The sequence below is a fragment of the Cupressus sempervirens genome, chromosome 7, assembly GCF_028749045.1.
Source record: "Cupressus sempervirens isolate cs-2001-9-10 chromosome 7, ASM2874904v1, whole genome shotgun sequence".
Taxonomy (NCBI): Eukaryota; Viridiplantae; Streptophyta; class Pinopsida; order Cupressales; family Cupressaceae; genus Cupressus; species Cupressus sempervirens.
In genome coordinates this window covers 423,155,100-423,167,186 of record NC_143124.1, presented here as the reverse complement: position 1 = coordinate 423,167,186, position 12,087 = coordinate 423,155,100, and the positions used below count along the sequence as shown (strand labels likewise).

Sequence of the window (12,087 nt, the reverse complement as noted above, 5' to 3'; positions counted from 1 at the left end):
GCTTCTTTTGAACAAATCAAGGCTGAGATTGCAAATGCCCCTACCCTTTCTTATCCAGATTTTTCTAAGGATTTCCATGTGTATTGTTATGCATCCGAAAACACTTTATCTGCTATACTTACCCAACCTGACAAAGACAATACCGAAGCCCCAATAGCATTCATGAGTATCCCTCCTAAGAAACATGAATTGAAATAGTCCTTGATCGAGAAGAATGCTTATGCTCTAGTTAGAGCAGTGAAACAATTCAGGTTTTACATCCTGAACTCTCACTCTAAGGTGTTTATTCCTGATTCAGCAGTGAAAACTATTCTGACACAACAAGAAATTGGTGTGAACAAAAGGGCCTCCTGGATAGCTAAAGTACAAGAATATGATCTTGATATCAAACCTACAAAACTTGTCAGAGGGAAAGGTTTGTGTAAGGCAGTTGCAAAAGGATCTTCTAAAGGTGAAGAAGAGACAGAGGAAGAAATGCCTTTAGTTTTATTCATTAGCAATGTTGATGATTGGTTTTCGAATATTGCCTATTTTCTGACATATGGGGAATGTCCTACTCATTTATCACCTAAAGAGAAGAGGACCTTAAAATTGAAATCTGCAAAATACATTCTCTGGGGTGATGCTTTATACAAGAAAGGGATAGATGGCACTTTTCTGAGATGTGTTGATTCTGAACAAAGAAAGGAGTTGCTCCAGTTATTTCATAACGAAGCATGTGGAGGTCATTACGCGGCATCAGTAACGGCTTACAAAATTTTGAGAAATTGTTTTTACTGGCCCGGGATGTTTAAAGATGCAGAAGAATGGGTGAAGAAGTGTGATTCTTGTCAATACTTCAAAGGAAGAGTCCAATTGGCTGCACTGCCCTTGAAGCCAGTGGTGATCGAAGAACCCTTTCAACAATGGGGTTTGGATTTCATAGGTCCTATTCATCCTTCATCCACTACTGGACAAACTCACATTTTGATGGCAAGTGGTTGGAAGCAATCCCAGTCAAACAAACAACTTCAGAAGTGGTGTGCAATTTTATTAAACAAAATATTCTAGTTAGGTTTGGTGTCCCGAATAAAATTGTTACTGACAATGCTACCAACTTCTCTTCCCAAGAGATATCATCATCTTGCTATCAATACGGGATTATTCTCTCCCATTCCTCTGATTATTTTGCACAAGGAAATGGTCAGGCGGAATCAAGCAATAAAAATATTACGACCATTGTGCGAAAACTGATAGATGTTAATCAAAGATCCTGGCACAAGCACCTGTACGATGCACTGTGGGCAGATCGTACTACTAAAAAGAGAGCAATAGGATTTTCCCCCTTTGAGATCCTGTATGGAACTGAGCCAGCTCTTCCTCTTCCTTTAGAGCTATCCACCTTGAAATTACAGAGTGCCATTGAGAATCTTGAATTCAAAGATGCTCTTGAAAAACGAATGTTGTATTTGACAAAGTTGGAAGAAGAAAGAGAAATGGTTATAGATAGAATTCAGGAACATCAATCCCGTGTCAAGAAGTTATTTGCTAAAAAGGCTAAGCACAGGATGTTTCAAGAAGGCGACCTCGTCTTGCTTTGGGATAAGCGCAGAGAGCCAAAGGGATTACATGGAAAATTTGACTCCTTATGGAGAGGCCCTTTCCAGATCAAAGAGGTATGCGAAAAGAACTCTTTTATTTTGTCATACCTGAGTGGTACCAAGTTGCCCTTACCTTATAATGGGCAACACCTAAAACATTATCATCAGTAGAAGGTGTTTGTACACCTTTTTGTATATAGGTTGTCCCATTTTTGGTGTGCTCCTGTCAGTTGGTGTTGTTTTGGTCTTTCTTTCTGTTGTCCTATTTTTGGTGTTCGTTCCCTCTTTTGTAAATTGGTCCCTCAAATGACTCTATTTTACAGCCCAATGGATAAGGCACTACTTTATTCATTCTAGATTCGAGCTTCGTCCTTGTCAGTCCTTGTCCCCAGTTAGAGCCAGCTGTTGCCCGACTATAAAATTTGTTTCAATTTTATGAGGCATGGTTAATATTTAAAACTTGCCTAGTTTTAAGCCTTAAATTGATCATTCTATCTGTGAATTTTGCGAGTCTTTAAGCCTCCATGTCTCCTGCTCGTTAGTAGCTCCGCACAGCACTTGAAATCGCTAAAATCCGACTCCTGAGCCTCAAGTAATTAAAGGTTAATGATCGCCACCCAAAACTTTTTTTTCCTAACCTCCCAATAGGTTAACGATAACGTTCAAAAATACGTTTTTCTTAACCTCATAAAAAAAAGGTTAATGTTAACACCCAAAAACATGTTTTTCCTAACCTAACCTCTCAAAAGGTTAATGAGAGCTACCAAAAACACGTTTTCGTTAACCTCTCTCAAAAGGTTAATGATAACGCTCAAAAATACGTTTTCATTAACCTCTATAAGGTAGTTATTAACCTGTTAAGGTGACATATGCAACATTGTTAATAATGCAACAGCCGGATAGAAGATTGGAATGCAAACAATTCAAACCTGTGCATATGCAGCTGTAGCAAATGCTGGTGTAGAGGGTGTCATAATGATAAGGAAATAAAGAGTGCAGTGCAGGGTAAGAACGTTTATCAAACAACTTCACACCACCTCATTCAACGCTTTGCCAACCCACGATTCTACTTTTATTGGGGTCATTTTCAGCAGCGGCTTTCCTTCACAGTGGGAGATGCTTCAAAATTTCGTAAGCCATATGGGGCCATAACGTGGCACAAGTTCAAATGCACATTGGTTAATGTGATTAATCAAACGATCACGCTGCCAGCCAACCTCACGCATGAGTGCTTGAGCGATAGAGAGGAGTCTATGCTCATGTCCACGTGCGCAAGGGAAGGATACGTTGAAGAATCAAATGCATTTTTGGTTTGTTTAACCAACACGTCAACTGGTGAGCAGTGGGTATGATATTAAAACCCGAGTTTATACTGCCTTTGCTAAGTCTGAAGATATGCAAGTACAGTACCAGCCGCAGACCCAAAGCATAACATATTGACTCAGCCCCGTAACGCTTTCAAATTTCCTAAAGTCATTTAAAATATAATTTGTGGACAGCGCCCATCTGCAAACATGAATGGAGAACTATCTAGCTCGGGTATTGGTGAAGACAAAATACAACTCCATGGACATGTAACGAGGAATGCAAGCAGCTCCTGAGATCGCACCTGATTTGTTTGACGTAATGCCAAGATAAAAAAAGGTGGTGGACACAAACAGAACATATAGAGTGCGTTATCGTTCTAAAGCAAAGCGAACTGAGCCTACGGATTGCTTAAAGTATTTGTGTCACCTGTTCATTCTATCGCCAGATCTCAACCTTGAAGGTGCCGACAGGGAAGGCTTCTTAAGAACTTTCATGGCGGAATATGTGCAAGACTTGAGATGGCTCTTAACTTATTTGACAAAATGCCCAAATTAAAAAGAAAGGGTGATGAGCATGAACATGACATATAGAGTGCTAGGGAAGCACGCAAAATGTTTGACAAAATGAAATGCTCGTTCCTAACCTATAGCCATGGAAGCCTCACTGATTATGTCACTCAAATTCAGCTGGAAATAAAGAGTGCAATGCGGGGTTGAAGACATCCACCATTTTTGAAAGAAAAATTGGAAATCAAACCATGAAGTACAAGTACCAGAGGCCGGATTATGCTCCTATTTTACACTTCCAGATATCGGTGATACCATTTTAGGAAGTATTTGCCTTAAGGACTTCTGGTCATCTCTTGTAAATGAAGAAAAGACTCCATTAGCTGAAAAAATATTGGAAAGTGGCTTGGCTCAAGCAGGCGGACATCCCATTTCCGTACAATGCCCAGAATTAGTGTTGGAGTGTATGAAGGCTTATCATCCCAACACTAGAGAAGTTCTTTCACCGAACAATGAAGCAATTGTCCGTCTAGACCCCGCCTCTATTGCTATCATTTTTTGATTGCCCACTAGGATGCAATATGCCAGCATTAACCTGAGAACTGCCAAGGAATATTTTACTGCCAATCAAACCCAATGTTTAAATATTGTGGCAAGATCGTGGTTCTTCCAACCAAGAAGAGGAAAATCTCAATTAGGCAAATCCATTCACAGATCATCACTGAAAGAAGATGTGGCGAACATGGTAACTTTGTTGAGCAGGATCGTTGGTCTTCGGGATTCACACGAGTTCGAAGGTTGGATGTTTCTATTCATTAATATGGTCTGTGAAGGAAAACAATACATTGATTGGGCTGAAATTATCAGCGACTCATTGCATAGACAGCTCATGGGACTTCAAGAAAATGAATACTTTTATATGACTTCATACCTTTTCTATGCTATTGCAAGCACTAAAAGTTGGCCAAGACTTAACTGGCAAGGCGTTTATGATGACGCAACCATCATTTATAATCATCTTCCTCAAATTCAGTATGATAATAGCCTACACCATTTCAGAAGAGTGAATGATGCGTTCACCATGCTAACTATAAGGGAAATTCAGGGGAACATTGGACTCAGGATTTCACCAGAAGCAGCGATGAAAGTACAAAAATATGGAAGTGTTTTTATACAATTTCCGAAGTTTACTTATATCCGGCTAGCTGCCTATGGTGGATGTCCGCTGATGTTACCTAGATTTGTTGATGATAAACTAGTCTTAATTGAAATGTGCAGGCAAATTACTCAAATCAATAAACTTTGCAGGAACAGGAGGATAGACGAAATAGTTTTTCCTATCGGCATCGGATACTATAGTTGTGACACTGCATCAGATGCCAGGAACATTGAAAGATCTATTGCCACAATAAATTTGCATCCTTACATGATGCGTTTCCCTTATGACAGTAAGGGCTATGCAGTGAATGAATTAAAGTTAAATCCCAGTCTTGGTCACTTCCCGGCTCTAGAAGACTTTTGGGAGGATTGTGAAAATGACTTTGAAGTCAGGAAGAGAGATTGGATGCGGCTTACAGTACGACAGGTAATAGACTTCAAGTTGGACATTGATGTGACAGGCGTAGATGATGATGAGGTTTCTTTGGTCGATCCTTACTATTATGAGAAAATTGAATTGCTAGAGCTCCCTCCTATTGATTGGTCAGTTCCTGAATTGAAAAGCTTGAAGGAGAGATCTTCCTATGTTCTTAAAAGGACAAGAGACTAGATCAGTAAAGTCAGAACCGAAAAAGCAACTGGTGAATCTCAAAATACAGAGAGGAGAAATAATATAGGAGAATCGTCTCAGATGGCGATAGAGGCAACTTCTAGTGAGACGACACAACAACTGGATACAGGTGCTCAAGATCGAGAAGAAGATCTGAATCAGCCAGATAGGTTTACAGTCACAAGAAAAAGGACAAGAATGAAAGGTAGAATGAATCAAGAATGGAATGAATCCAGTGAAAAAGATCCAAGAACTCCTCAAATTGCTGAATCGCATGTCCCTGTTACATCCCCTCATGATACAGTGATTCCTAATTTGAGTCTCCCTCCTCCTGATATGTCAATAATAGACATCACACAGTTAGATAACCCATTATCTAATTCAGAAGACTTAATGATGGTTGCTGAAAATGTAACAGGTGACGTACAAGCTTCAAAAATTACACATTCGTGGTTCCAAGATAGTCTTCAAAAGAGGAAGAAAGTTGTACAAATGGTCCCACCTCCATTTGATATGATCTCTAGCATTCTTCAGAAGCCTCCTAAGGCGAAAAAGACCAAGGTGACGTCCAGGTTAGCTATTGATAAAACTTCAGGCAATTTGTGTGTGGAATTAGCCAAGCCTATAGTTGAAAAGAATGTTGATGAAGCATCTAAATCAGATTTCATTCCAGAAAAGGTTGACCTTGGTCCTTCTAATGCGGAAAGAGAGTTTCAAAATTTTGAACTGATTGCCACTCAGATGTTGCAAAGGGCGAAGAAAGAGAAAAGAGCCAAAGAGCAACTCAAAGAACAAGTTCAAATGATGACAGCTTATATTAATTCAATCAGCAATCCTTCTAATACCCAAGTCGTGGTCACTCCACCGGTTCTAATAGGTCTTGATGGTATTTTAGATCATACTGTTGTTCAAAGAATCGGCCAACAAAAGTCACATAGTATGATGATCGAGGCTTGGATAAACAGGATGATAGAAGACGCTTCAAAACTTATAACTGGAGTGAAAGAGATATATGGGAAAGCCATCACGCAGATACAGGAAATTTCTGAGGAGCTGGAAAATAGCAAAGAACAAAAATCCAACTGGCAAAAAGTAGCTGATGAATTAAAAGAAATGGCCAAGCTGGATGCGAGCACCCTACTTCTTGAGAAAATTATTGCTGATCCAAGTGACAATCAAATACGTATCTGGAGTAAAAGTGTTGGTTGGAAGGTGATAAACATCAGCAAAGGGATCATTGAGTTCGAAAAGGTAATAGTTTCTTTGGAGCAACTGAAAATAAAGAGTACAGATGAATTAATCTCTACTATCACAGGTGGGGTGCCGGTAAGTGATCTTCGGCATGTTGATTGTCGGTTTCTCCTTGATTCCTTTAGTGTTCAGATTCATTCAGAAATAGAGAACCGTGTATCAGATGCTGAAACTATGATGAAGCTTAGCCTGGTTGCAGTCACGCTGGGAGATTGTAACATTCCAGCCTATCAACAGGAGTCAGAAGAAATTCAAGATAGATACTTCACAGCCAAACTCAGGATGGAAAATGTGTTCATTCCGAACTATGAATCAATGATGATCATCCTAGATGCTTACAGGGCTTTCCGAGATAGATCAATTGTGTCCAGGTAGATAGAATTAGGAGCTAGAAGAATCAGTGATTGTATATGCAAATATCTTTAGGAACTCTAGCTAAAGTTTTGTTTTTTACAAGTTTCCTTGTATAGGTTAATTTTCTTGAGGTTAATTAACCTTCCAAAATTAGGTATTTTGGAGGTGGTTATTAACCACGAAGAGGTAGTTATTAACCTCTATGTCTATATAAGTACACCTTTTGGCTTTGTAAAGGGACTTTTTTGGTTGGAAAAATAAGGGAACACTATGCTGAAATTTTCATCTAGGGATAAATTTTGGAAAGTATGTACACTTTTTGTCTCTAAATTGAAAAATCTCTATTGTTTTTCTTGGTGCAAGGAAATGAAATGAGATCTGCTTTGCGTTTCTTATTTTAAAATCCAAATTTTTATACGTTGTAGTGGACATTCTCATGGTGCTATGCGAGTGTTTACGGATGATAGTGAATGTGCTTAATAATACAGGTTGCTTTCAAGCGTAGTTCTTGAGCACCTCTGTTATCGATCTTGTTAACCACAGAAGGTTGTGAGGGCGAGTGGTGCATTCGTCTTCCACGACTTTGTCTTGAACTTTGAAGTTTTAGATTCTTTAATCGAAAAACCTTTTAAAAATTATATCATACGAGGGAGCTGCCCCTCAAAACACAGAGGAAGGCTGCATACCAAGGGCCTATCCAACTGTTGTGAACGGTTTGCCACACATTCCGTTGGGCAATTCTACTGTGACAAATCTGTGTACCAACACACATTAAGTTAAAAAATGAAGATAGCAAGATAGTAGAAACTGACTCTGAAGATTGAAGTGCAGAGAGATAGCAAATCCTCAATGCTCATCCTATTAGCGACAAGACTGAACATTAGGATATAAATAGTATCAATACTCAAGATGAGCACTAATATGTCAAGCCAAGTAGCCAAAGAAATCAGATGAATCAAGAGCAAAAAGAAAGGTCAAGCATTTGCTCCTAAAGAATAGATAGCCATAGCGGAAAAACAATTTGCAAAAATGATAGAATATTCCTACCCCCTCGGGATCAAAATCAAAATGAGATAAAGGAGAAATAGAAATGAGTTGAATCTAGATCAAATTGAGATAAAGCAAATTCCATTATGACAGATAAGCAAATAAGACCAAAGAGTGACCACCAAGCACAACACACAAAGAGAATACTTACAAAAAAGGGGAGGCAAAGCATTGGGATGTTGAACCAGACTTTGCAGAATTGGAAACCACTTTGATGGACTTGGGATTGATGATGGTGATCGTGAGATACTTAATGATGTTGAAGTTGATCCTAAGGTTGTGCCTGAGGCTGCTAGTACTAATGCTACTGGCACTCTCTGTGCTTCTAATTTGCAACAGCATAATAACAATGTGTTGTTTAATGATTTTTTATGATATTTGATCACAAATGATTGATAATGAATGTTGACATTATTGTTTTTGAATTGAAACATTGATATATGGTGTATTTAAACATTTTGTTATGTCATTCAAAATAAATCATTAATATATGTGGTGGTGTATTTTTCTAAGTTGCTTTAATATTAGCATAGTGGTATATGAACTTATTTACTGCAGCATATTTTTACATATATATAAAGAAAAAATAAAAAGAATCTTGTACAAACAAACTCAACTCAAAATAAAATTGAGCGAATTTCAAACCCAAATCTCAAACCCGCATCCATACCAAAATCCAAACCAGCATCTTAGTTAATTAATAAAAATATGGAGGCCTTTCTCCAATTAATGGTTAAACATTTCACATGACCCTTTTACTAAGGATTTTTATATGAGGGAGGAATTAGATTAAAAAATTATTATTCAATTATTTGACCTTGATTTTCCATGAGACATCATGAAATAATATTTAATGATTTAAAGTTCAAAAGTATGCAACAAAAGCTGATAGGTATGAATTTAAAATTTATTTGAAGAGTATCATAGAAGCTACTTGCTCAGATTTGGCAAGTTTGTATTATATAGGCAAGAAGGAAATCGAAGCAGCATTCATCCAGCATGCATTTTGTGATCTTGTGAATTTTGGTGATTGGCGTCAAGGGTTTCTGAAGTTTTCCAAGCTAGAGAAATATTAATTCTCTATGTTTTTTTGCACTCTCAGTTGGTTGACAACTGCCAATAAATTGTACCTCGGATCAATAGTTTCTTGCAGCAATTTGATGAGAATCGCTAAGGCATTTGTGCAAGACTATTTTGAAAATGATCTCTGCAATTTGTAAGGGGTGGACGGCTTGTATTTCTTGATTGTGGCTATCCTCTAAGAGTTGTGTGATAACCATAAGGGGCTGGTACTGTTCAGTGTGAGTTTTGAGGTAATGTCAATAAATAAGGAAGGGTAGCTGCATATGCAGAGCTTGCGGCAGTTCGGGTTGGCTTGTTTTCTGTCTTGAAGGAGCCACATTGCTTTCCAGCCACTTCTTTCTTGAGAGAATTTTCTGGCAAGCAGTGTTTGTATTTGGAAGATAATTGCAGTCTATACAGTCAATTCCAGGTTTTTATAAATTCTGAAGCAAGTCTGTGTGCAAGCATTATATATATTTCTTACATTGAATTACTGCATGTTAATTGAAGGTGAATTAAGCATTGTCTGTATTGTTGAATTCCCTTGCATTGTAACTAGTTACTTTCAAAGCTTTGTTATCGAATTCCATATATGGTCAAAAAGCAAAAAAACCAAAGAAAATCTTATATTCCAAGACAGCATAAAATTGCAAAGGAACATCAAATTCTTCAGAGCAATCAGAATTCAATATATGTAGTGAAGCTAGAGCCGGAAGGGCTCTTACAAATGGGAGGCAGATTCTCAGAATCTACCTCTAATGGCCTACATGAAAAACAGGTTAGCAAAATGCTAGGAGAGGAAATAATTTTCAAAACTTCTATAGAAATAAAAGTAGTTAGTTCTTAGGCAAGAGCCTACAATGCATCGGTAAATTTTGAGCCTCTCATCGGGGAGGTCTTGGGTTTGAATCTACTCGAGATTATCACATAATAATAATTAACCTTAACAATAATAATAAAATGAATAATAAATAATCTAGGCTTCGGCCGATTATCTATCAAAAAAAAAAGTAGTTGGTTCTTCATGAGTTTTGTCTATCACAAATAAGTAGTTGGTTCTTCATAAGTTTCATCTATCACAAATAAACTAAGTGTATGGCTCAATGAGGATTGTGAGATAGCCCTTATGACATAGTAGGGGTTGAATCTAGGGATCATAATGTGGAACTGCTTAGATTCAATTATTTTGATCAAAATTCTCATTCACCTTTTAAAAAGTCCATGGCTTGGAGGTTTTAGGAGATTATTAGATGAACCTACTTATTTTAAGTCAGTGATCAAGATTTTTGAAGACATGAATTCATATATCATAGAAGACCCAAACTTATATTAATAATCAAACTGTACCTATTTTCATGAATATGGCAGAGTGCAAATTGGTTTAAGGACCATTCAAACTTGATAGAGCTCATTATGTGCCTACCCTTGATTCCCTCAAGCCATAATCTATATCACTACTATACCACATACCACTGGCAGATGTAAAACCAGACTCAATAACCTTAACCAGCATTCTGCTCCACCAAAGTAGGAACTTCAGCACAGGAACTGAAAATCCATGAAAGCACAATGAAAGTTCAACCTTATCACATGACACATGTTACAGGGCAGCTACATGTTACAGATGAAACTCCCTGATAAGCATTTATGGAAAATGAGGAACCATATACAGGGCATGCAGCACTACAGAGAAACTTGAGGACAACAATCCAAAACCATACATATATATATAGAAGATGAATGTGAAAGTAATGACTGGTTAAAGATCACTCGATATATCTGAAAATTGTGCTTTCTCTTACATTATCTCCACAAAATTTCAAATCCAATCAGAATGAGAACCAGCAGCATAATCCAATCAAAGCATAAATAAACTGAATTGCATCTCAATAAAAATGTGTGAAAGTAAATAAATGAAGCTAAAAGTCTGCAAAACAGTAGCTGGGCATAATAAACAATTTTTTGAATTGAGCAACCTCTTGTATGATTTAAGCTATTTTTCCCCACTAAGACAACACTGAATGTACTGTTACATGAATTCAATTAAGTTTTGAGGGAACTCTATAAATATAGCTGTATGACTTTTCCTGACAAGATACATATCAGAACATTCAACGTATTTCCTTTTGATCTTTGGTACAGACAAACCCTAGAAACTTTTTATTGGGCTACAACAACACACGTTCTCGCATGTTTTGGAGAAAGAACTATGACTCGGTTTCACAGTCAGGGATTACGCACAAAATGCAGTTCAGATTGCAAGCACTGCATAAAATATATAAAGGAAACCCCATTTATTCTGTTTGGTTTTCCCAATAAACGCAAAATAGTAAACAAATACACAAAATCTTGAAATCCTAACGGATGGAGACCACAACAAAAAGAATTAAATATGAAATTCATAACGCTTTAAACTGATTAACAAAAACCGCTGAAAGTAATGTACAATGCATATGTTAAACTATTGCAAACTCCGGTTCCTCAAAATTCATAAAGTCGTGAAAAGCCAAACAAATGAGTTCGTAAACTCAAATTAATCAATATATAGAATATTTATTTCACAGTGAAAAAAGATAGTACCTATTCTGCCCGAGGAAGGGAGATGTTTGGCCTTCGCCATATCCTGCCGCTAAAGGATAATGCAGACGTACGTCTGTGTCTGAGTACGGCGAATACTGGATGTCCATCAAACTTAAAACTCTCTGTATCTGTATGAAATTCTTAATCGCTTGATTAAATGGAAGCGAGGTATGGGTCAAGGAAGGGACTGGAAGATTTTTAAGTTTGGAATTTTGAAAAATATCAACGGCCACTTTGTTTGAAATTGCTCCACATTTATGTAAAACTGAAAAATATAAATGATTATTGCGCGCACGCTTCTAAATATCTATAATACGTAAAAGTAGTCCCTAATTGTCCGCAGCTTAAAATTTAATGATACATTAAAGGTATGTTCAATGAAATTAGTTTGGGGATAAGAATAGAGGGGGGCTCTTATTTATTTATTAGGACGGGTTTTCCCATATGTTTGGGGAGTCTTTATCATTAAGGGTTGGGAGATCTTATAAAATAAAAAAATCAAAGTTACAAAACTAATTCAAATCTTTTCCTTAAAAAAAGTATCTCGACTTTTCTAAGGTTTTAGAGGAGGTGGTGGATGGCTATAAATTGTCGTATTAGCTTAAGTCTTCTCTTCTGCCATTTTTTTGTT

General features: G+C 37.3%; 1 long non-coding RNA gene across 1 annotated transcript in view; it reads right to left on the bottom strand.

Annotated features, from left to right (window-relative positions):
• LOC149547339 (uncharacterized) overlaps positions 1 to 11,788 on the bottom strand; it is a 67,601-nt gene extending 55,813 nt beyond the window's left edge. The window contains exon 1 of the long non-coding RNA XR_016354395.1: positions 11,457 to 11,788. This is a non-coding gene — a long non-coding RNA (uncharacterized LOC149547339). The remainder of the gene's footprint in view (positions 1 to 11,456) is intronic.
• Between the last annotated feature and the right edge of the window lie 299 nt (positions 11,789 to 12,087).